This window comes from Euphorbia lathyris, chromosome 7 (assembly GCF_963576675.1).
Source record: "Euphorbia lathyris chromosome 7, ddEupLath1.1, whole genome shotgun sequence".
In the NCBI taxonomy this organism is placed as follows: domain Eukaryota; kingdom Viridiplantae; phylum Streptophyta; class Magnoliopsida; order Malpighiales; family Euphorbiaceae; genus Euphorbia; species Euphorbia lathyris.
In genome coordinates, this window is record NC_088916.1 from 62,342,997 (window position 1) to 62,368,128 (window position 25,132).

General features: G+C 36.8%; 1 long non-coding RNA gene across 1 annotated transcript; it reads right to left on the reverse strand.

Moving 5' to 3' along the window:
* Window positions 1–3,117: 3,117 nt before the first annotated feature.
* Window positions 3,118–5,093, reverse strand: LOC136200822 (uncharacterized). The gene is made up of 3 exons (XR_010673535.1): window positions 4,597–5,093; window positions 4,012–4,074; window positions 3,118–3,840 (listed from the first exon to the last, which is right to left on the reverse strand). It is a non-coding gene; the product is annotated as an uncharacterized lncRNA (long non-coding RNA).
* Between the last annotated feature and the right edge of the window lie 20,039 nt (window positions 5,094–25,132).

Sequence of the window (25,132 nt, forward strand, 5' to 3'; positions counted from 1 at the left end):
AATTAGAAGGCTAAATTTCGAAATATTGCATGATAAAAGAATTTATGAAATAACTAAGGGTGATAATGGTGCGGGACGGAAACGGAAATGCATTTCCCACTCCATCTCCAATATTTACGGGGATGGTTTCGTGAAATTCCCATTAAATAATTAATGGACTTTTTCATCCCTATCCCCTTCCCATATGGATCCCTACAGGTGACAAGGAATCTCCCGAAAGAAAAACTTGGCAATCAGTGTGGCATCATTTGTATCGTAATGCCTTGAATCAGTATAACACACTACGATAGGAAGCAATGGGAGTCGCCCTTGGCCCGACGGTATATCTTGTTTCCTGTTCAGATTAGTATTATGTTTCGGTTTTCTATTTGGATTCGACATCGTGGGGACATCATGGGTTCCAAGTCGGATTAGGTTAGATTGAGTATTATAAATACTCCATTATGTAAACCTAAATTGTAATCTGATTTTCCGCCTCCTAATAAATACTATTCTATTTCTGCCTGTGGACTAGCCAACACAACATTGGTGAACCACATAAATCTGTGTTTCGATCGTTTGTTTATTTATCGTTCATTAAATCCGGACAACAATTTGTCTTACGACATAGAATGAAGTGTGCCATTTTGGAAAACTGATCCATAACCACAAAGATAGAATCCATACCTCGCTGAGTTCTAGATAGCCCTAACACAAAATCCATGTATAGATCTTCCCATATTGATTTCGGAACCGGTAACGGCATAAGCAAACCTATATTAGTGGCATGTCCCTTAGACGTTTGGCAATCCCCACATCGCTCCATGATGTAAGCTACATCTCTCATTAGCCTTGGCCAATAGTAACGGGAACTCACGACTTCAAAAGTCTTATCTCTCCCAATGTGTCCCTCCAAAGGTTCCTCCATGAAGATCCGGGATCACTCGCTCTCGGATAGACGTGCACAGTAGACACAACTGATTTCCCTTTATGAGATAACTATCACATAATTGATACTCACCGTCCCCAGACTATCTTTACACTTCTTCCAAATAACTCCACTGTTTTAAGGAGTGCTACTTCCCGACTTAGAGTGTCCGTCACTTTGTTTTGTTGTCCCGCCTTGTGGAGAAGCTTATAAGGAAACTTGTCCATAAAAGTGGACCACCTTGCATGCATAAAACTTTAGAGCTGTTTTTGGATTCTCATTTACTTGAGAGCTTGATGGTCGGTGTAGAGAATGAACTCCTTGGCCACGAGGTAGTGTTCCTACATCTTCAAAGCCCGGACCACTGTATATAATTCTTTATCGTAGGTGGCCCATTCCTTATATCTCCCCATTTGAAGCCTTCCCCCTCCTTCAAACATTCAGTTAGAGGTACCACGATGACACTAAAGTTTTGTGTGAATCGTCTATAAAAGGTAGCTAATCTATGAAAGCTCTTAATGTCACCCACATTCCTTGAAGTCAGCCACTATCGAACAACTCTCACTTTCTCTTCATCAACTCGGATACGATCTCTGCTCACCACATACCCAAGAAATACTAAGATTTCTATGATGAAATCACATTTTTTTTGCATTGGCATACAACTGATTTTCTCTCAACAAATCCAACACCACCTTCAAGTGCTCTACATGGTCTTCCAAAGTCCTGATATGGATGAGTATGTCATCGAAGTAAACCACAACAAATCTCCCCGATCACGGGATGAATTATTTGGTTCATGAGTCGCATAAAGGTGTCACGATCCATCTCATGAACCGTGACCGACGCTAGGGAACGGGTAAGCTCAAGCTACCGGAACCCGTAGCAAGCCTTAATATAATATATGATCAACCTTACTAATAGTCTTAACTTCATTTAATATTAAATCCTTCAAGAAAGACACAACATGTTCCTCATACTGATACTGCGGTCTAGAACATAAACTTTAATATAATTCTTAAATATCCGTACATAACAAGATAGATGTGCTGCCCGGAGAAAGGTTGTGGGCTGCAACAGACTTCTAGTCACCTGAAAAATTAAAGGAGTCAAACCTCCCATAGTGAATTAATTATATGCAATGCATGAGTAATTTAACATTTATGTCACGCACAATAATAATAATAATAATAATAATATAAGTGATCACACAATATGCTTTTCATAAAATTATTTTATAAATAAATAGATAGGTGGTTTAATACGTGTGTTGGACCCTAAACCTCAATACCCAATCTAATAATCCACCAATAATCACCATTTCACTCATATCCAATAACTGGGGGACCGAGAATAACTCAACCGACCACACGCCCAGTTAGTTGGAGGACTGACGGTTGTCGAATCCACCAAAAATAAATATAACTTCACAGCCCTTAAGCTTGCACAAGGGTAAGCAAAGATCATACCCAAAGGACTAATACTGATCTAATTTGTAAATATAACCAAGCATATAAATAAAAAGTAAAAAGGGGGAATTTGAATAGTTGATTGTTAAAGTAACAAAAGTAATAAAGTTGAGTTGAAATTGAATAAAATGATTAATTAGAATTTCAGCTAAGGGATTCTCGGGCAAGGAATTCAGTTAGTCTTGATCATTGACAGAAATGATGTTTCTTCGAAATTGCATATCAGACTAGTTTGGTATATTCTTCCTAAATAATGAATTAACCAAGTAAGACTGTAGTTAACTCCTAATTAACGAATAACCTTACCTCAGCGGTAAGATTCAACTCGTTAACAGCGTTAGGAATTAGAAGAACCTAATCTAAGCCAACCGATTCTCAGCGATATCGATTCAGAAACTTAATCACTCATTCACTTGATGAGATAAAGTCGAAAATAGATGTATTAATGTCACATGGAGAGTTCTCAGTTGTCAATCTGATTATCACCAAATACAATCTAGATTTCAACTTTATAGCATCAATTACTACTAACTCAGATTTAACTAAATAATGATTCGTTGATTATCTAGTTTAATCAGATAGCTGTATGCCAATTTAATCAAATGAACAATTGGCCGTATCATTCAAAAGCAAACTAACAATTGAGATAAAATCCCTAAACACAGTGAATAAACAAATGATATGAATAAAGAGAAAATACTAGAAGAGAAACGATCTCACAATACTTGAAGATTCCTGCCTTTGAATTATCTCTTAACTGAAATAAAAGGTTTAGCTATGAATAGCCATTAAGAACAAAATAAATGTTTTTGAGTTTTCCAGTATGAAAGATACGTTCTCTGGAAAAATGTAAAAGTGTAAAAAAAAAGAGAGATAGATAATCTAAACTAAAAACCTAATGTTTTTGTAAATAAGATATATCCCTCTAAATTAGCTAACAAAAGAATATCTTTCCCAATCACAAATCTTTTCTAATCTTCCATATCCCTTATTTTCTGCCTTCTTCTTTGAGTAGGAAAGAGTCCTGATCAATCTAAACATCATCAGTTCGGAGGTCTTAGTCTTGGGCAAGACTAACTCCAATTTCGTTTCAGCTCCTTACTTTCTTCAAATTAAGTCCAATTCTGCTCCTTTTAATCATTTGAGTCCTGTGGAGACAAATCATACCAAAACAAGCAATAATATCTGAAATAACACTAAATTAATTAAATAACCTAGCACTAAAGTGGACATTTGAACGTTGAATTGGACACTTATCAAGGACCGAGAATAACTCAACCGATTCCGTACCCAGCCTCACTTAAATCCAAAATCCACATATCAAATAGCCCGAGAATATCTCAACCGAGCTTATCCATATATCACAACATTCACAACATTAGTATCATCAATATCCAATAACCCGATAGTACCTATGGCGCACAAGGTCCTGATGCCGCTCACCAGGAAGCATGTCCATAACACCTATTTATCCACAAATAATTACGTATAAATTATTATAAACAATAAGACACTTTTATAAGTAAAAATAATACTTTACTTGAAATATCATGAATCTTTACTTGAAATATCATGAAATCATTTATTATGAATGCAAATGCTAAATTAAAAATGCATAACATATAATTAACTCACTGGTGACTCCTAGCTGACAATCCTAGCTCTCTGGTGGAGCTCCTCCTCCTATCGGATGTGTATCTAAAAGGTACAAAATATATTTAAAATCTATCTATGCTTAGAAAATATAATATTTGAATTAATTAATTGTGTTTTACGGAGATTCTACCAAAAATTCGGCAGAATCTCCTCTGTAATACGGACATTCCTCCTAGTATTAACTAGGTCAACCCTACAATAAAATACACTTCTATATTCGAAAATATCCAAAGTCCAAACCGTGACTCCATAGACCGCAATTTATCAACCCGGTTGGACATCAATCATCCGACAATTTTATAATTAATTATATATTATCAAACTAATTCATCATTAATAAAATCTCAACTTATAATTCTGAAATTTATGTAATTTAGACTCTAAATATAAATCTTGTACCATAAACAACATAATGTCGTTAACCTCTAATTAACAAATTCACTTCTATAATTTATAGAGGCCAAACAATACATAATTTGATGATGGTCCAAGAATTAAAGTTGCTTTAAAAGCTATTTAGAGTGTTCTGGAATAAAAAGGAAAATTTTCTGTCAAATTTCGTACCTCACCGGAGCCGTTCACCGGAATCCGCCGGTCGGAAAACTCGAGTTTAACAAATGAAGAAACCGGTTACACCACCTTACTCCTTACACTATCATTGACCTAGAAACACCTTCAAAACTTCTAATTTAACCGGAAAAGTTGAAAATTGGAGAAGATTGTCGGTTTTCCGGCGAGTCTCCGATCAACGGAAAATCACCCTTGCATGCCCCAATTACTGACCTACCCAAAGGTTTTTTGACCTTCTGAGTCCGTTTTTAGGGTCAGAAGCGCAAAAAGAAGAGCAGAAAATGAAGAAATAGGAGGGGCAGCCAAAGTGACGAATCTTCTTCCCTTGATTGCTCTTGAAACACATAAAATCACTTCCTAAAACTTACCTAAACTTGAACTACATGATGAAAGCTTCGTTTCGGTATATGGAATGCAGAAAACGATTAAGAATTGAAGGAGTTATGGTGTTTTGAAGATGGAGGAGCAATAGAGTTTAGCAAGAAAGAAGAAGGAAGAGAAGAAGTCTGCGAATTCAGGTGAGTGTCTCTTCCTTAATATAGGGTAAAGTGTTGTTTAGTCCCTCCTTGATTAAAAATATAAAATTTGTTACCCAAAACTAATTATAACTTGCAATTTAACCCCTAATTAAATCTTAATTTAGTTAAATCACACTCAAACTTAGATTCAACAATATTGGGTATTACAATTCTTTCCCCCTTAAATAAATTCGTCCTCGAATTTAAAATTAAAGGACTAACCTCATGTTTGAAATAGATAGGGATAATTGTTCTGCATCTCCAATTCAGATTCCCAAGTGCACTCTTCCATGGAATGATTACTCCATAACACCTTCACCATTGGTATGACTTTTGATCGAAGTTGGCGAACTTGACGATCCATAATTGCCACTGGTTGCTCCTCATAAGATAAATCTTCACTAACTTTTATCGCTTGAGGATGAAGAACATGAGAAGGATCGGGAACATATTTCCTTAGCATTGATATATGGAACACATGATGAACTCGTGATAAGTTAGGAGGCAATGCTAATTGATATGCAACTTCGCCTATTTTCTTCAAAATCTCAAACGGTCCGATGTATCTAGGTGACAACTTTCCTTTCTTTCCAAATCTCATGATTCCTTTCATTGGTGACACTTTGATAAAAACATAGTCCCCTTCCATGAATACCACGTCCTTCCTTCTTGGATCCACATAGCTTTTCTGCCTACTAAAAGCAGTTTGTAACCTTTGACGAATGATGGGAACCTTTTCAGAAGTTATTTGTATTATCTCTGGACCAGTGAGCTTCCTTTCACCAACTTCTTCCCAACATAAAGGAGATCTACACTTTCTACCATATAATGCTTCATAAGGGCCATTTGAATGCTTTAGTGGTAGCTATTATTATATGCAAATTCAATGAGAGGCAAATATGTATCCCAATGACCACCAAAGTCCAACACACACATTCTTAACATGTCTTCTAGCGTTTGGATTGTTCTTTCAGATTGACCATCTGTTTGTGGATGAAAAGTTGTGCTAAAATTTAACCTAGTGCCCAAAGCACTTTGGAGTTTTTCCTAAAATTTTGAAGTAAACACCGAGCCTCTGTCTGACACAATAGACACTGGTACTCCATATAGGCAAACAATTTTATCCACGTACATCTGTGCCAATTTTGCCACTGAATATGTTGTCTTTACTGGAAGAAAATTCGCTGACTTGGTTAATCTATCAACTATGACCCAAATAGAATTATATCCGGTTAAAGCACGGGGTAATCCAACTACAAAATCCATGGTTACTCGCTCCCATTTCCATTCTGGAATAGGTAACTGTTGTAATAATCCCGAAGGCTTCTGATGTTCGAGTTTCACTTGTTGACAAGTCAAACATCGAGATACAAACTCTGCTACATCTCGTTTCATACCATTCCACCAATACAACTTCTTAAGGTCTTGATACATCTTTGTAGAGCCTGGATGCACATTATAAGCTGCCAAGTGTGCTTCTTCCATTATCTCCTTCCTGAAATCATCTACATTGGGAACACAAAATCGGTCTCCATGTCGTAGACATCCACCATCGTCAATTCTAAAATCTCGAGCCTCACCATCATTCAATTCATCTATAATCTTACACAACTAAGGATCTCTTGATTGAGTTGCCTTGATTCTATCAAGTAATACCGATCTAACCTTAAAGTGAGCTAAGAATGTGCCATGATGATTCAACTCTAGTTGCACTCCAGAATCATACAGATCGTGTATTTCTTTAATCAAATGTCTTCTTTCTGAGCTAATATGAGCTAGACTTCCTGAAGATTTCCTGCTTAGAGCATCTGCCACGACATTAGCTTTACTAGGATGATATAAAATGGCACAATCATAATCTTTCAAAAGTTCCATCCAACGTCTCTGCCTTAAATTCAAATCCCTTTGCTGGAATATGTATTTAAGACTCTTGTGATCAGTGTAAATTTCACAAGCTTCTCCATACAGATAGTGTCTCCAGATCTTTAGTGCAAATACTACTGCTGCCATCTCTAAGTCGTGAGTTGGATAATTTTATTCATGTTTCTTTAATTGTCTCGAAGCATAGGCTACAACCCTACCATTTTGCATCAAAACACAGCCTAAGCCAACTCTAGAAGCATCACAATATACAGTGAATCCTCCCGATCCGGATGGTAAAGTGAGTACCGGTGCTGAAGTCAAACATTCTTTTAGCTTTTGAAAACTGTTCTCGCATGCTTCTGACCATACAAAAGGAATATTTTTCTGAGTTAGCCGAGTTAAAGGTGCAGCTATCTTGAAAAAATCTTGAACAAATCTCCTATAATAGCCAGCTAAACCCAGAAAACTATGAATTTCTATCACTGTAGTAGTTCTCTTCCAATTGGTGATTGCTTCTACTTTTTGAGGATCTACTTGAATTCCATCTTTGGACACTACATGTCCTAAGAAAGCCACACTTTCCATCCAAAATTCACATTTAGAGAACTTGGCATAAAGTTGATGTTCTCTCAAAGCATGCAATACCATTCTCAAATGGTTGGCGTGTTCCTCCTCGTTCCGTGAATAGATTAGGGCTGTAAACGAGCTGAGCCGAGCCGAGCTTTAGCCTGCTCGAGCTCGGCTCGGCAGTTTCTTATCGAGCTCGAGCCGAGCTTCGAGCTCGGTTCGAGCTCGACTCGTTTAGCAGCTCGATTGTTCACGAGCCGAGCTCGTTTAACGAGCTCACGAGCTTGCTCACGAGCCGAGCTTGCTCGCGAACGAGCTGTTCACGAGCTTGCTCGCGAGCAGCTCATTTGTTTTGCTCACGAACGAGCTCGTTTATGGTGTTCATGAACAAAATAATATCAAAATCAGTACAATAAATAGAAAATTCAGTACAAAATAATATCAAATTCAGTACAAATTCAGCAGAAAATAAATACTTAAAAGTGACTAAATTAGCAAACTATGTTTTAAAACAATAAATAGATGAAAAAGTCTTTTAAGCTTCATGAATCCTCTCTCTTTCCATCCCATTTTTCTTCTAGATCCCGATTGCAACTTGCAAGATCAAATTTCATATTCAATAATGTGAACTTCTTGGTCGTCCTCCAAATTCTACATATTACAAAAATATAGAAAATCAATATTATAACTTATATAAAAAAAACAAACACAAACTCAAAAATTTAATAAAAACATACCTTCTTCTTCTTCAAACCATGGAAGGCTCTAACCCAATCACTACTACACATCAACATTTCCACTGCGTTAGCGCCCAAAGATGCACGATGACTTGAAATAACTCTACCTCCGGCACTAAAAGCCGATTCAGATGCCACAGTTGTGATTGGAATTGATAAAATATCACAAGCCATTATTGACAAAATAGGAAACTTCAAACTATGATCTCTCCACCAACTCAAAGCATCAAATGTAGGGTCTATCTCATCATTGAATACACTCGTATCGTATAGTCTCATCAGGAGACTTGACTTCTTTAAACTCATCCCAGACGGGTGATGTTTTTTTCCTTTTCTTTTTATCAAAAGGATTTACTTCTTGTTCATTCTCTGCCGTCTCAGCTGGGGATTCAATCGGGGTTTCTAAATCCGGATTATCTTCATCGATATTTTCTTCGAAAGGAGTGGAAGAAAGTTGCTCCGAATTAGCCATATAATGCCCTACAAAGAAAGGAAACAACCATAAATTAATTAACCAAATAGGTACAAATTTCCCTTTAGAAAAAGAAGGCAAAATCAAGTATTCTGAGTTCAACAGTTCATAGTTAAATCTGAGTTCAACATAAATATAAACATAAATATGAGTTCAACAGTTCATAGTTAAATCTGAGTTCAACATAAACATAAACATAAATATGAGTTCAACAGTTCATAGTTAAATCTGAGTTCAACATAAACATAAACATAAATACGAGTTCAACAACATAGGAGCAATTAAACATAAACATAAACATATCTACTATTTAGTTCAACAGTTCATAGTTATTAACATATCTACTATTTAGTTCAACAGTTCATAGTTACTAAATCTGAGCATTAACATAAACATAAATATTTTTTTCTAAACAAAAACATAAATATGAACAAATATGAGTTCAACATAGGAGCAATTAAACATAAACATAAATAATTTTCTCTAAACAAAAACATAAACAGATGATGAGCATTAACTATTGGAACAGCAACAACTCAAGCCTTAAACATAAACATAAACAGATGATGCGCATAAACATAAAAAATTGGAACAGCAACAACTCAAGCCTTAATATAACCTTAAAAAAAATCAAATTTATCAACGGTAATGATAGTTTAAATGAAGAAAAAATAATGTCAATCCATAATCATTGAAAAAATAAAACAAGTAAGAGAAATATCTCACCGATAAATGGAGAACTGAGATGAGAGAAGAGCACTGAATCGGAGGGTACAGTCCGGCGGAAATAGAGATCGCGGAGTTAGTCGGCAAGAGAATGACAACACACGGAGTGTGACTGTGAAATTAGAGACGGAGAACGAGATACAAAGAATGGTGGACGGAGTATTAAGAAGACGGTCCGACGAAAAGCGATTGCGATACGAACTGTGATTCGCGAAGAAGAAAGAGAAGAGGAAGAGGTGGCTGGCTGGGGTTTAGTCTTTAGATAAGAGGAAAAGAAGGGGAGGCGGCAGCATAGAGTAGAGATGGAATGAAAATTGAACCCTAACTTTCTAATTATTATGGGCCTATCTTTCTAATTATTATGGGCCAAGGCTGATGTTTCTAATTAATTCTATATGGGCCTTAAGTTATAATTTTTATTATATTTAAATTATCATTTTCATTGTATTTAAATATAATTTATATTATTCACGAGCTTTTATCGAGCTTGTTCATGAGCCTCTAATCGAGCTTGCTCGCGAGCTTTCGAGCCGAGCTTTGGTCTGTTCAAGCTCGGCTCGTTTATAAACCGAGCCTGAAAATCGTGTTCACGAACGGCTCGTTTACAAATCGAGCCGAGCCGAGCCGAGCTTTTATCGAGCAGAACGTCGAGCTGCTCATGAGCGGCTCAGCTCATTTACAGCCCTAGAATAGATCAAGATATCATCAATGAACACAATCACAAAATGGTCTAAGAATGGTCTAAACACCCTATTCATCAGATCCATAAAGGCTGCTGGTGCATTGGTTAAACCAAACGACATTACCAAAAATTCATAATGGCCATATCGTGTTCTGAATGCTGTCTTGGGTATATCTTCGCTCCTGATTCTCAACTGATGATACCCAGAATGCAAATCAATTTTAGAGAAGTGACACGCACCTTGCAACTGATCAAATAAATCATCAATTCGAGGAAGAGGGTATTTGTTACGGATTGTCACCTTATTCAACTGTCTATAATCAATGCAAAGCCGAAGCGATCCATCTTTCTTCTTAACGAACAACACCGGAGCACCCCAAGGAGACACACTAGGTCGAATGAAGCCTTTAGCAATTAAATCTTACAATTGTTTCTTCAGCTCTTTCAATTCTGCTGGCACCATTCTGTAAGGTGGCATGGATATTGGGGTAGTACCAGGAACTAAGTCAATACAAAACTCAATTTCTCTTTCAGGAGGTAACCCTGGTAATTCCTCGGGAAAGACATCTGGGAATTCATTAACAACAGGAACATTCTCTACTTTACCCCCATCTACCATTGTGTCCTTGACTAAGGCCAAATATCCTTGACACCCTTTATGCAACAACTTTCTAGCTGTTATGGCTGATATCAAAATCGAAGATGAAGTATCCTTATTGCCTTTGAATTCAAATTCAACATCTCCCGGTATGTTAAATCTCACCACCTTCCCACGATAATCTAAAGTGGAAAAATATTGAGATAACCAATCCATTCCCAAAATGACATCAAAATCAATCACATCTAACAGAATCAAATCTGCTAGTAGATTTCTTCCTTCTACCGTAACAGGACAAGAAGAAAATACAAGATCTGTTTCCACTGAGTTGCTCAGTGGAGTAGCAACAGATAAGGAGAATTCTAACCTTTCTGGAGTTCTATTCATTCGTGTAGCAAAGCAAGGAGAAACAAAAGAATGTGTAGCACCAAGACCCAACAAGACTGTAGCATCAATATGGTAGATAGGAATAGTACCTGAAATAACAGCATTTGAAGTATGAGCATCTTGTGGAGTGAGATTGAATGCTCTAGCTTGTCCCTGTCCAGATTGAGGATTCCTTCCACCTGTCATGCCTCTACCAGCAAAATGACTCGGCTGACCCTGATGTATCCCAGGGGCATTCTGAAATTGAACTGGTGCAGAAGGATTTTCAGTTTGCACTGGAATGTTGGGTCTAACAGTATTAGATGAGGATCCCTGAGAAAAAGTAGGCTAAAATCCAGACTGTGGACACTGTCTAGCCATATGTCCATACTGACCACATCTGAAACAACTACCAGGTGTAGTATAACAAGGACCCTGGTGATTTCTGCCACATATATTGCAAGAACTATAGCACGATCCAGAACTGTTGTGGCTTGAACCTGAACTCTGTCCACTGCGACTCTGGTTGAAACCTCTGCCATGCCTTTGACCATGTCTCCCTTTCTTGTGAAATCTCGACCTCTGTCTAAAAGGTTGTGCGCTTCCCATCTGAAAACTACCCATATTACCACCAGTAACTGAAGAAGATTGACCACCATCTTTAGGCTTAGGATTCTGAATAGAGTGACGAATCGCCCTTGATTGATTAAAATCAAGTTCCATATGACGAGCTGCATCCACCAACTGCTGAAAAGTGCATCCTAGAGTCACTGACATGATATGCATAGAGGTATAAGGTTCTCCTAACCCAGAAATGTATGTAGAACATTTTATCCTTTCATTGGCCATAACTTCTGGAACATATCTCCCTAATCTCAAAAACTGTCGTGTAAATTCTGCAACTGACATATTGCTATCCTTTCTAAAAGTTGCAAATTTCCTCCTTTGCTCTTCAGTGTAACGGAAAGGGATAAAAGCTTGCTTAAACAATTCCTTAAATCCAGCCCAAGTCATATTTTGCATTTGCGGAAAAATATTGTCCTTGAACCATACCCCTGCATCACCCTTTAATGAATATTCTGCCATCTGAATTGTTTCATAATCATTGCCTTTCAGAAATCTGGCATTTTTCTCCACTTCATCTAAATAGTCCATCGCATCTCCTGATACACCATCATACATGGTAGGCATCATTCTAGCAAATCTTTCGACTGCACCCAAACCACTAGAACCACTACTGCCTTGTCCCTGTCTTATCAGTATTTGTTGCATCATCTCAACACCCGATAAAAATTAATTGAAGTTAAAATCTGTCGGGAATTGTGGAGGAACTTGTCTCGATGCTTGACCTTCTTGTCCACCCACTTGATTGACTTGGGGTTCCACTTGTGCAACCCCTTGATTTATTTGCCTTCTAGGTCTGCCTCGCCTCCTATGAGGAAGTGGTGGTGGTGGTGGTGGCAGATCACCACTTTCTTGATGAACAGACAATTCATCATCGGGATCTTCTGTTATAGGTTGAATGATTGGTTCTGTTTGATTTATTCGAGATCTGGATTGCCTCATTCTGAGAATAAATAATGAAGGATTAGAAACTAACAGACACTTACGGTACGCGGAATTTTAATTATAAAAGGACTGTTAAAGACAAATTCAAAACCTATTTCCGCAGTATCCAGGTTTTCTACCATCCTAGGTCATACAATCTCTAATCTAGGCTCTGATACCAACTTTGTCACGACCCATCTCATGAACCGTGACCGGCGCTAGGGAACGGGTAAGCTCAAGCTACCAGAACTCGTAGCAAGCCTTAATATAATATATGATCAACCTTATTAATAGTCTTAACTTCATTTAATATTAAATCCTTCAAGAAAGACACAACATGTTCCTCATACTGGTACTGCGGTCTAGAACATAAACTTTAACATAATTCTTAAATATATGTACATAACAAGATAGATGTGCTGCCCGGAGAAAGGTTGTGGGCTGCAACAGACTTCTAGTCACCTGAAAAATTAAAGGAGTCAAACCTCCTATAGTAATTATATGCAATGCATGAGTAATTTAACATTTATGTCACGCACAATAATAATAATAATAATATATAATATAAGTAATCACACAATATGCTTTTCATAAAATTGTTTTATAAATAAATAGATAGGTGGTTTAATATGTGTGTTGGACCCTAAACCTCAATACTCAATCTAATAATCTACCAATAATCACCATTCCACTCATATCCAATAACTGGGGGACCGGGAATAACTCAACCGACCACACGCCCAGTTAGCTGGAGGACCGAGAATAACTCAACCGATTCCGTACCCAGCCTCACTTAAATCCAAAATCCACATATCAAATAGCCCGAGAATATCTCAACCGAGCTTATCCATATATCACAACATTCACAACATTAGTATCATCAATATCCAATAACCCGATAGTACCTGTGGCGCACAAGGTCCTGATGCCGCTCACCAGGAAGCATGTCCATAACACGTATTTATCCACAAATAATTATGTATAAATTATTATAAACAATAAGATACTTTACTTGAAATATCATTAAATCATTTATTATGAATGCAAATGCTAAATTAAAAAATGCATAACATATAATTAACTCACTGGTGACTCCTAGCTGATAATCCTAGCTCTCTGGTGGAGCTCCTCCTCCTATCGGATGTGTATCTAAAAGGTACAAAATATATTTAGAATCTATCTATGCTTAGAAAATATAATATTTGAATTAATTAATTGTGTTTTACGGAGATTCTACCAAAAATTCGGCAGAATCTCCTCTGTAATACGGACATTCCTCCTAGTATTAACTAGGTCAACCCTGCAATAAAATACACTTCTATATTCGAAAATATCCAAAGTCCAAACCGGGACTCCATAGACCGCAATTTATCAACCCGGTTGGACATCAATCATCCGACAATTTTATAATTAATTATATATTATCAAACTAATTCATCATTAATAAAATCTCAACTTATAATTCTGAAATTTATGTAATTTAGACTCTAAATATAAATCTTGTACCATAAACAACATAATTTCCTTAACCTCTAATTAACAAATTCACTTCTATAATTTATAGAGGCCAAACAATACATAATTTGATGATGGTCTAAGAATTAAAGTTGCTTTAAAAGCTATTTAGAGTGTTCTGGAATAAAAAGGAAAATTTTCTGTTAAATTTCGTACCTCACCGGAGCCGTTCACCGGAATCCGCCGGTCGGAAAACTCGAGTTTAACAAATGAAGTAACCGGTTACACCACCTTACTCCTTACAAAAGGTGTTATGTGCATTAGTCATCTCGAATGGCATCACCAACCATCCATACAACCCATCTTGCATTTTAAATGCCGTCTTTCGCTCATTCTCGGCTCTAATTCTGATTTGGTGATGTCCACTCCTCAAATTAATCATGGAAAAGACCTTCGAATCGCTGAGTTGGTCTAATATGTTGTCAAGTCTTGGGATCGAAACCTTGCACTAGATAGTGATCTTGTTAATGGCCCTATTATCCACACACATGAGCCAAGCCAAGAACCATCCTTCTTTGGCATTAGCAAAGTCGAGACTGCACAAGGGCTCACATTCTCTCTCACGTACCCCATCTTCACTAATTCCTCTACCTTCTCTCTTATGATTTCACTATCTTTGGGACTCATTCGATAATAAGGGAGACTAGGTAGACTAGCCCCCGACACTATATCAATATGGTGCTGAATATCCCTTAGAGGTGGTAGCCTATGCGGTAGTTCCTCTAGAAATAGATCATCATACTCTTCTAGCATTCAACCCACTTCTTCCAGAAAATCTCTCCCATCTTCTTCACCATGCGTTCTCCCAATTGCCTTGACCATTACTACATAAACTATTTGGCTTTCCTCACATTCGTTTATAAACGCCTTGTGAGTTGGACAAACAATTAACGTAGCCTTCTTCTTAGCTTTTGTTTCCCCCACTATAGGTGTGAGCACATACTAAACACCATCCTTCACAAACCGATCTCCTCCTGGTATGTGTAGCATCTTTGTCAAATTGCCGTGGCCGGCCCAAAAGGAAGTGGCATGCATCCATGTCTACCACGTCATAATACACCTCATCATAATATTCCCCTATAACAATAGGCACTTTGCATCTTTGAGTCACTTTAAGCTCTCCCATGCTTTTAATCCATCCCACATTATAGGGGTTCAGGTGCACTTCCATAACCAAGCCAAACTTTCGAGCCGCAACATCACTAATGAAGTCCTCTTGACTTCCACTATCAATAATCACATTGCACTTCACTCCTTGCACAAGACAACAAGTGCAGAAGATTTGGTGTTGTTGATCCTCCTCAATTTGGTTGGAGAGCAACAATTTCCTCACAATATGGACATCATGGTCATTTTTATAACCCCCATCATCTTCATCTTCAACAGGCTCATAAAACACATCATCCTTTTCCTCATAATCATCCTCATACCTCTCCACCACATTCACACTTCGTCTTTTATGTCATTCATTGGAATGGTGAGCCGGTTTAGCTTAAGGATTGTTACCCTTAGAAGGTGGTGGTGCCCCCTATAGGGCTTTACATCCCCACTAGGTGTCTTTTTGCTCACTATATGAGCCTTGGTTCCGCTTCTGCTAGCTACGCTCTTCCCTTTGTCATTTCCCTTCGAAGCTTCCCTTCCAGCATACGGCCCATCACTTTTGGATCTTCTATAGCCATCTCGTGCCCTTACACTTAATTAGGATTCGACCTTCAAAGCAAGATTTCGAGCATATTGCACCCGAATGACCATTTGAGTCCTAATTCCGTCTTAGATGTTGTATCTCAGCCCTTTAAGATACCTTGAAGTCTTTGGACTTTCAGTTTCCGACAAGTTAGCCCATGCCGAAAGCCTCAAGAACTTCGAAGTATACTTATGCACACTCTTGGAACCTTATAAACAACTCTGGTATGAACTATATATGTATTATTCGTAGTCGGGGTGGTAAGAATCGTTCCCTCAACATAGATGTCATCCGTAACCAAAACCGTATTGGTTCTCTTCCTCTTCTTCTCCTCTCTTCCCTAACGTGGTCCCACCAAATTGATGCCCCACCTTTTAGTCTATACGCAACCAAGCGGACCTTCCTCTTATCCGGTATTCTTGTGTATTCAAAGAATCTCTCAACCTTTGATAACCAATCAAGAAACCCCTCAATATTAAGCTTACCCCCAAACGAAGGCAAATTGATCTTCAACTTAATGGCTCTATCATAATTACTAACATACCCGCCTCTAGCATTCATATTCTCCACATATAGGTTTCCCCCAACATAATTCATATGCCTATGGCCAACCATACCAACATCATCATTAATGCTCATATTTCTAGCAATTCTATTAGGCTCAAAATCATCAACTGCATCTCCCTCACTATCACTATCGGCAATGAATAATAACGTGGTTAGGACGCCTTAACTCGGGAGCCTTAGGGTCCATGTGTGGTTGAACAATATTTCACCTTTGGGTTGGAGACTGTGGTGGGGTCGGTTGCCTTTGGGGTTGGGGTCTAAGAACCTCCTATTGCCTTTGGTGAGGACCTCTAGCGGGTAGTTGACGGGTATTTCGCATCTCTAGCTTGAACTCCTCAAGAGACCGACTATCTCCCTCATTCTTGCGTCATGCCTTTTGTTTTTCTCCATAAGGGCTTCTCTAAACCCTTTCATACAAGCTTGCATATCTTCAAATCTCTTATCGATGCACTCCATTGCTTCTTGTGGTAGACGAGGTTGAACCATTGCCAAGAAACAACTCGGCTTTGATACCAACTGATACGGATAAAAGTTGAACATGTTGATTTTGATCCTAAATCAACGAAAGAAGTTGTTAATGGTCAGTGTATGTTTTGCTTTCCCTTGCCAATAATTTTATTGCCTTAATGGTCATTAGACCTTGAGAAAGGAACCAAGAGATGATTTGTACCTATTCTATGAAAAGCTATTGAGGGGATTGTTGTATAATTATAAATCTGATATTCATCGAATTCATATTTGCTATTTCTCAAATTTTCTCATTTGTAACAGATATGCTTTTAATATGCATCTAATATTGTTCTGTATGTTCGGATTGCAAGTTAAGTTCATTTTGGTTGGTCTAATTGAATTCAGCAATTGCGAAAGAATACCATTGTTCTCGCGAGTATTTTTATCCACATTAAACTCCTCATACTCAGATTATGCAGAGGCTAAGCCTAAATTTAGTGATTTTTTATAATTCAATGTAAGTTAACATTGTACCAATTGAAAATTATTTGGAATTTTATCATATTGGCATCCATCAATGATGAGCACCCTATGAAAAGTTTGGTTTTTGATTCATTAGGATAATAGTGAGGCATATGGTTTGGTTGATCCATTATGCTGTTAAAGTATGCAAATTTTTAATAATTTATGTTTTTAGGTGTTAATAATAGCAAAAGAGTAAGATATATTTTATGAATTATAATACTGATTCTTTTCGTATGATATATAAGTAGCCTATTATCTTATTGGATTAAGTTTGTCTTTAATTTTCTTTATATGAATTTCCATGAATTTCTTATTTGTTTAAGCAGAACCAGAAACATCTGGAGGGGAAGGAAAAAAGACAAGTGATTGGAAATGAAATAAGGCAGAATCGGGATAAGGTGCAAAAATACCCTTAACATTGACGGTCAAGAGCAATAATGCCCCAACGTTAAAAATTGTATAATTAAGGACCTAAAGTTGACAACTTAATCCAATTGTACCCTCTCTAATATATTTTATTTACAGAGTTAAGTAAATGTCATTTATACCCCTATCCTCTTCGTAAAACTCAAATCTAAATATATGCAAAACCCTTTAAAGTGAATAATCAATTACAATATTTGCTGCAAATATATTATTACACATGGAAGTATGCGAAGGTCCTAGTTTAATCTCAAGAACAAGAAACAAAACATGGTCACGACCGTTAAATATTAATATGGAGTGTACCTTGAACTATCAGCTTGAGCTTTTAGTTCAAACGGTTCCATGACATAGTATCAGGGCCAGTTCCTGACAGCCCTATTTATTGAGTTATTTGCAGGACATGGTAATTTGGACCTGTGTTGTGCACACTTCAAGCCTAGTGGGCATTCGCGTGTGGGTGTGTGTCAGATATTAATATGGAGTGGACCTTTAACTATCAGCTTGATCTTTTAGTTGTACCTCTGCTCTTGCGACCATACATATGGAAGTCAACTTTCCCAACAAAATCGAAGTGAGCTATGTGAAAAAGAAAGAATTGAAGTGAAGTGAAAAAGAGTTTGTTGGGTTCTTAGGTTGTGAGATTAAGAGGTTTGAAAAAAATGCTTTTGACACATTTAGTGTTGGGTTCTTTTTTCCAGAAAAATGAAGAGGTTTAAGAAGGATGGAGAGGGGTATAATGGTATTTAGATAACATTAGTCCCATGTAATTTTTGTGAATTGATATACAAACTAAACGGAAATATAAAAGATGTAAATAAAATCTGTTAGAGAGGGTAAAATTGAACCAAGTTATCAACCTTGGTCTTTAATTGTACCATTTTTAACATTAGACTATTATTGCTTTTGACTGTCAACGTTAGGGTTATTTTTGCACCTTATCCCAATAAAATTATATATAAAAAGGAAGAAAGTGTAAGTAGAAGAGAGAACGTATCACCTCACGGGACATCGAAAATGAGATTTCGGATAAAGCAAAATTTGTTCTCAGTTTTTTCATGTTCGGGGTGTGCATCGGTTCAAGAACCAAACCAAATTAAACCGAAAAAACTGAATACCGAAATGATCAAAATATTTGTCACCGATACCGAACCAAATAATAGTAAAAAAATGAAATTAAATCGAACCGAAATATTCGGTTTGGTTGTTTTAAACCGAAAAACCCAAATTAAATTAAAAATAAAAAAATAACAAGTAAAAGCCATTATACTTTCTCACTAAATTTACCTCGACAAAAATAAAATAAAAATTGATATACTTTCAAAATATATCTATATTGAGTTATTATCTCAACAATAATAAAAAAAAAATAAACTTGTAAAATCAAATATAAGAATGTAAAATATGTGTCATTCGGTGCGGTTAGGTTTTTTTATATTTTTTTTGTTAAAATAAACTGAACCGAAGTGCCAAAAAAAAAAACCGAACCGAAAAACCAATTGAATCGGTTCGATAACGGTTTAAACCGAACAGATACACACCCCTAATTCATGTTATTGTTTCTGTTATTGTTTTTGAATTATATATTGATATATTTTTTACAACCTGCTGGTATAAAGAAATCTTTACAACACTTTTAATTTAATAAATTAATTCTCAATGTTTTTTTTGTTAGAGTAAGAATTTCTCAAATTGTTAATTCTAATTTGATATTAACTTAGTACAAAACATTTTGCTCAAAATTTGAAATTAAAATTTACCATAATTTTTAGTGAAATAATTGGATTTTTTTTTCTTACACTGTAAAATTGTAACGCATTCCCAATCATGTGCATTACACGGGTGTTTATACTGATTTTGTCCTAAACGTTTAAAATTATGCAATTTTACTTTTAACATTATCAATGAAAATCATTTTTTTTATAATATTGATAAATTGGATCAATTTGAGAAATAATTTAACAAAGTGTATATTCTCAGTTACGACTCTTGCATCTCTACTATATATATATATATATATATATATATATATATATATATATATATATATAGGGGTGAGATCCAGTGTGACAAGAGGTTAGAGTGTGACAAGGAGCTTATTGTGTGACATAACAAAACTACGTAGTTTTGATGATAATTAAAAAGGGCAAGGTGGCAAATTTGTAAATAAAATGAAAGAGGGGATAAAGAAAATTGTTTTATTTCTTTTCTTTAAAATACATTTTTCCGACATCTCTAACATCGTTTTGCGAAAAATTTTATACTATAAGACTCGTCTAAATTAGACGGTCATTTTAAGATCCCTGAAGCTCAAGTAAAAAAAATTTCGGTGAACAGAATCTGGGTGGACGTTTTCTGGCGAGAAAAAAAATGCCCAGAAAATTCTTAAAAAAATCCAGAAAATGTAAAATATTATTCTAAGAAACTTTAATTCTTGGGTTGAAGCGGGATTTCTTACGGTTTAGTCCCAATAAAACTTTTTCCTTAATTTTATCCATTTTACATGCTTCAACAATTTGTTGGGTCAAAACTGTAAGGAATCTCGCTTTGAGCCAATAATTAAAGTTTCTTAAAATGATGTTTTAAATGTTTTGGAATTTTTTGATAATTTTCTGGGCACATTTTTTGTCCTACTTACATTGTTCCAAATCAGTGTACCATTTGTTCCAACATAATACTTATATTGTTCCAACAGAAAATTGTTTTATTTCTTTTCTTTAAAATATATTTTTCCGACATTTCTAACCTTGTTTTTCGAAAAATTTTATACTATTAGACTCGTCTAAATTAGACGGTCATTTTAAGATCCCTGAAGTTCAAGTAAAAAAAATTCCGGTGAACAGAATCCGGGTGGGCGTTTTCTGGCGAGAAAAAAAGTGCCCAGAAAATTCTTAAAAAATTCCAGAAAATGTAAAACGTTATTCTAAGAAATTTTAATTCTTGGGTCGAAGCGAGATTTCTTACGGTTTAATCCCAATAAAACTTGTTCCTTAATTTTATCCATTTTACATGTTTCAACAATTTATTGGGTCAAAACTATAAGGAATCTCGCTTTGAGCCAAGAATTAAAGTTTCTTAAAATGATGTTTTGCATGTTTTGAAATTTTTTAATAATTTTCTGGATATATTTTTTGTCCTACTTACATTGTTCCAAATCAGTGTATCATTTGTTCCAAATTAGTGTACCATTTGTTCCAACATAATACTTATATTGTTCCAACAGAAAAATGTTTTGTTTCTTTTCTTTAAAATACATTTTTCCGACATTTCTAATCTCGTTTTTCGAAAAATTTTATACTATTAGACTCGTCTAAATTAGATGGTTATTTTAAGATCCCTGAAGTTCAAGTAAAAAAAATTCCGGTGAACGGAATCCGGGTGGGCGTTTTTTGGCGAAAAAAAGTGCCCAGAAAATTCTCAAAAAATTTCAGAAAATGTAAAACATTATTCTAAGAAACTTTAATTCTTGGGACGAATCGGGATTTCTTACGGTTTTCACCCAATAAATTGTTGAATGATGTAAAATGGATAAAATTAAGGAAAACGTTTTATTGGAACTAAACCGTAAGAAATCCTACTTCAACTCAAGAATTAAAGTTTCTCCAAATAATGTTTTACATTTTCTGGAATTGTTTGAGAATTTTCTGGACACTTTCGGGTTTTTTTATCGGAAAACGCCCATCTAACCGCCGGATTCCGTTGATTTGGGACTAAACCGTAAGAAATCTCATTTTGAGTCAAGAATTAAAGTTTCTCAAAATAATGTTTTATATTTTTTGGAATTTTTTGAGAATTTTTTGGACATTTTTTTCTCACAGAAAAACAGATCGCCGGATTCCATTCACCGGAAATTTTTTTACCCGAGCTTCTGGGATCTTAAAATGACCGTCTAATTAAGACGAGTCCAACGGTATAAAATTTTTTGAAAAAAAAGGTTGGAAAAGTTGGAAAAATGTATTTTAAAGAAAAAAAATAAAACAATTTTCTCTTTCCTTTTATTTACAAATTTGCCACATTCCCTTAGTTAATTACAAAATTGGTCCTTATCACACAATAAAGCTTGTCACACCATAAGAAATGTGTCACACCTGATCTCATCCCTCTATATATATATATATATATATATATATATATATATATATATCATTTTTATCACTTATAAATGATTGGTCACAAATATACGAATACACACGATTTAAAAAAATTAAAAAATTATACCGTGCCGTGTAGGAGTTGAAAAAAAATATTTTATCGAATTTAAAAATATTAATTTTCAATTCTATTATGAAATTACAATATTTTAAAAAATTGAACCAAATATATGCAATTGATGCAAAATACGAAAAAAACATTATGTTTTTTTTAATAATATACGAAAGTGTTTCCAATTTGTCAATATTAAAAGTAAAATTGCTTTTGATTGCCGTTAAAGGCCAAGCTACACGCTAGGGTTCTATTATGTTCAGCCGCCGCTACCCTCTTGCCATTGCCCCCTCAATTAGTTCCGCGAATCTGAACTCCCGCCTGCCGCCGCTCTCTCCGCCGTCGTCTCCCCACCTAGATTCAGACAATAGTAACCGGAATAATAAATCGCAACAGAGGAAAAGAATGGTTTTGATAGGGTTTTGTAATTCTCCGCCGCCGCTCCCTTCTCGCCGTCGTCTCCTCGATTAGGTTCACGGATCTGTTCTCTCATCCGCCGCCGTATACTCACTTAGTTTCGCAGATCTGTACGGCGCTGTTCAGATCTGGAATCGTGAAGGTTATTCACCGCCGTTCTCTTTTCTTTAGACCGTGGACCTGTGTGTTCTTTCCTTGTCGCCGTTAAGTTCGCGTATGTGGTTGTTCCTCTGCCGCCGTTCTCCTCTCTGTTGGCTCGCGGTTCTGCTCCGGTGCCAGTCCGATCCGTAGTCGAGAAGCTGCGGCTCTTTTGAAATTAATTATTTTGAGTTGATCTTGAACATGGAAAAGAACAATAATTATATTAAATTTTGGTACATGTAAAAAGATAAAAAGGGATTTATTTCATTTCTGAGTGGGTATTGAAAAAGTTTATTTTTACAGTAAGTGTTAAGAATAAGTTTTAAGAATCTCTCCTGTATGAGGAGTTGTAGGGTTAGGATTTGAGTATCTTACCGGTCAATTTTATTGTAATTTCTTCCTACTTTCCGATCCCGTCGTTGTATTCATTTCAATGGCGTCTTCAAATAATAATGATATGGTTGATGGGGTGGAAAGAAATCTGCAGTTGGGACTTGTGATTGAAGCAGATGATGTGGTACAAACGGCGCCGATTCAACGTTGGAGTTTTCTTGGGCGTTTTTTGACGGAGAGGATTATAAAGACCCAAAAAATGCCGAGTGTTTTAGCTGATATCTGGCAGCCGGCAAAGGGTTTGACGGTGGAACCATTGGGTCCTAACCTGTTTCGGTTTGATCTATATCATCCATGGGAGCGTGAACGGATCTTAAAAGGAGGCCCTTGGACTTTTGACCAACATCTTTTAATCATGCAGAAACTTGAAGGGGATGTTGTACATGGTGATGAAGAACTTATGCATACGGAAATGTGGGTTCAAGTCCATAATTTGCCGAGTGGTTTTATGTCAGAGAGGGTGGCTGTATTGATTGGCAATACTTTAGGGAGTTTCGTTGAATCGGATCCGAACAATTTCAATGGCGTCGGCAGATCGTATATGAGGGTTAGGGTTTCTCTTGATGTTCAGAAAAGCTTGTGTGCTTCCATGCCTATCAGCAGAGCGGGTGAGACTCCGCAAACCATTACGTTCAAATATGAACGTCTGCCTATATTCTGTTTCTTCTGTGGTTGTTTAGGGCATGCTGAGAGATTTTGTCTGAAATTGCTTGAAGTGCTTGATCCGGCTACTGTCATACGGCCATTCTCGGTCGAACTACGTGCTCTGCCCCGCAGGTTGCAGCCCCCATCGCAGTCGAAGTGGCTCTTGACAAAGCCACCTGAAACTGCTCGTCCGATGGAAATTATTGCGGCCCCAGAAAGTCCTATTGGAGGGATTATGAAACAAGGAGTTGGAGCAATGACAGTAATGAATACTGTTTCCTTGTTTGAAAATAATAAAGGGACTGTCTCAAAGCAAGGAGACAAGAAGAATAGCATGGTTGTAATGGAGACAAAGAGGAGAAGAAAAGAAGAGGTACTTGAGGATAAAACCTCTGATATGGTGATGGATACAACACCCTTGGTGACTGGTTCAAAAAACTTACAGCAGGCGGGCTCTGGAGACCAGACCCGCCGAGGAGAATGAGTACGTTAAGCTGGAACTGTCGAGGTATGGGCAACCCTCGAACAGTTCGTATGTTAAAGAACTTAGTTGCTAGGTTCAAGCCCGACTTTATTTTTCTGATGGAGGTGAAATGCAACCGCGAGAAAGTTGAGGTAATAAAGCGTAGTCTTTCTTATTCTGGTCTCTTTTTCATTGATCCTATTAACCAAGGTGGGGGGGGGTTGGCTTTACTTTGGAAAATTAATGGTTCAGTCAGTTTGCTACGTGCTTCTAGAAATTTTATTGATGTCAAAGTCTCTTTACTGGGTTTGCCGGAGTATCGATTAACCGGTTTTTATGGTTTTCCTGAGCGCTCTAGAAGGTCAGCTTCTTGGGAGATGATCCAGGATTTGTCTAGTAATCATTCTTTGCCTTGGGTAATTATTGGAGACTTTAATGACTTGGCTTTACAGAGTGAGAAGAGTGGTGGTCGCAAACACCCACCTAATTTAATTAATGGTTTTTCTGATGTGATTGAGCAATGTAATCTGTTCGAGGTCCCTATGATTGGGCATGCGTTTACTTGGGAAAAGAGCAGAGGCTGTCATAATTTTGTTGAAGAGAAGTTAGATCGGGGATTAGCGTCATCCAGTTGGTTTCAATTGTTTCCTTCGGCCAAAATTATTAATGAGGAAGCTTCAGCTTCTGACTATTCAGCTCTTGTGCTTTGTCCGACCTCTAGTGAAGAGGTGTTTGTTCGCCGGTTCCGATTCGAAGCTGCCTGGACTCAAGAACCTGATTGTCGTGATCGGATTGTAAGCTCCTGGAATGTGAATGGCTCGGCTGACATTTTGGTTCGACTGGAGCAGTGCGGGCAGGCACTGTATCAGTGGGGAACCGAGCTGCGCAGTCAGTTTTCTTCCAAACTTGTAGATTGTCGAGCTGAGATTAAAAGGCTGCAGAATCGCGTCAACGGGGCTGATCATGCATTACTCATAGAAGCTCGGGAAAAGCTGGAAAATATCATGTATTAACAGGAATTGTATTG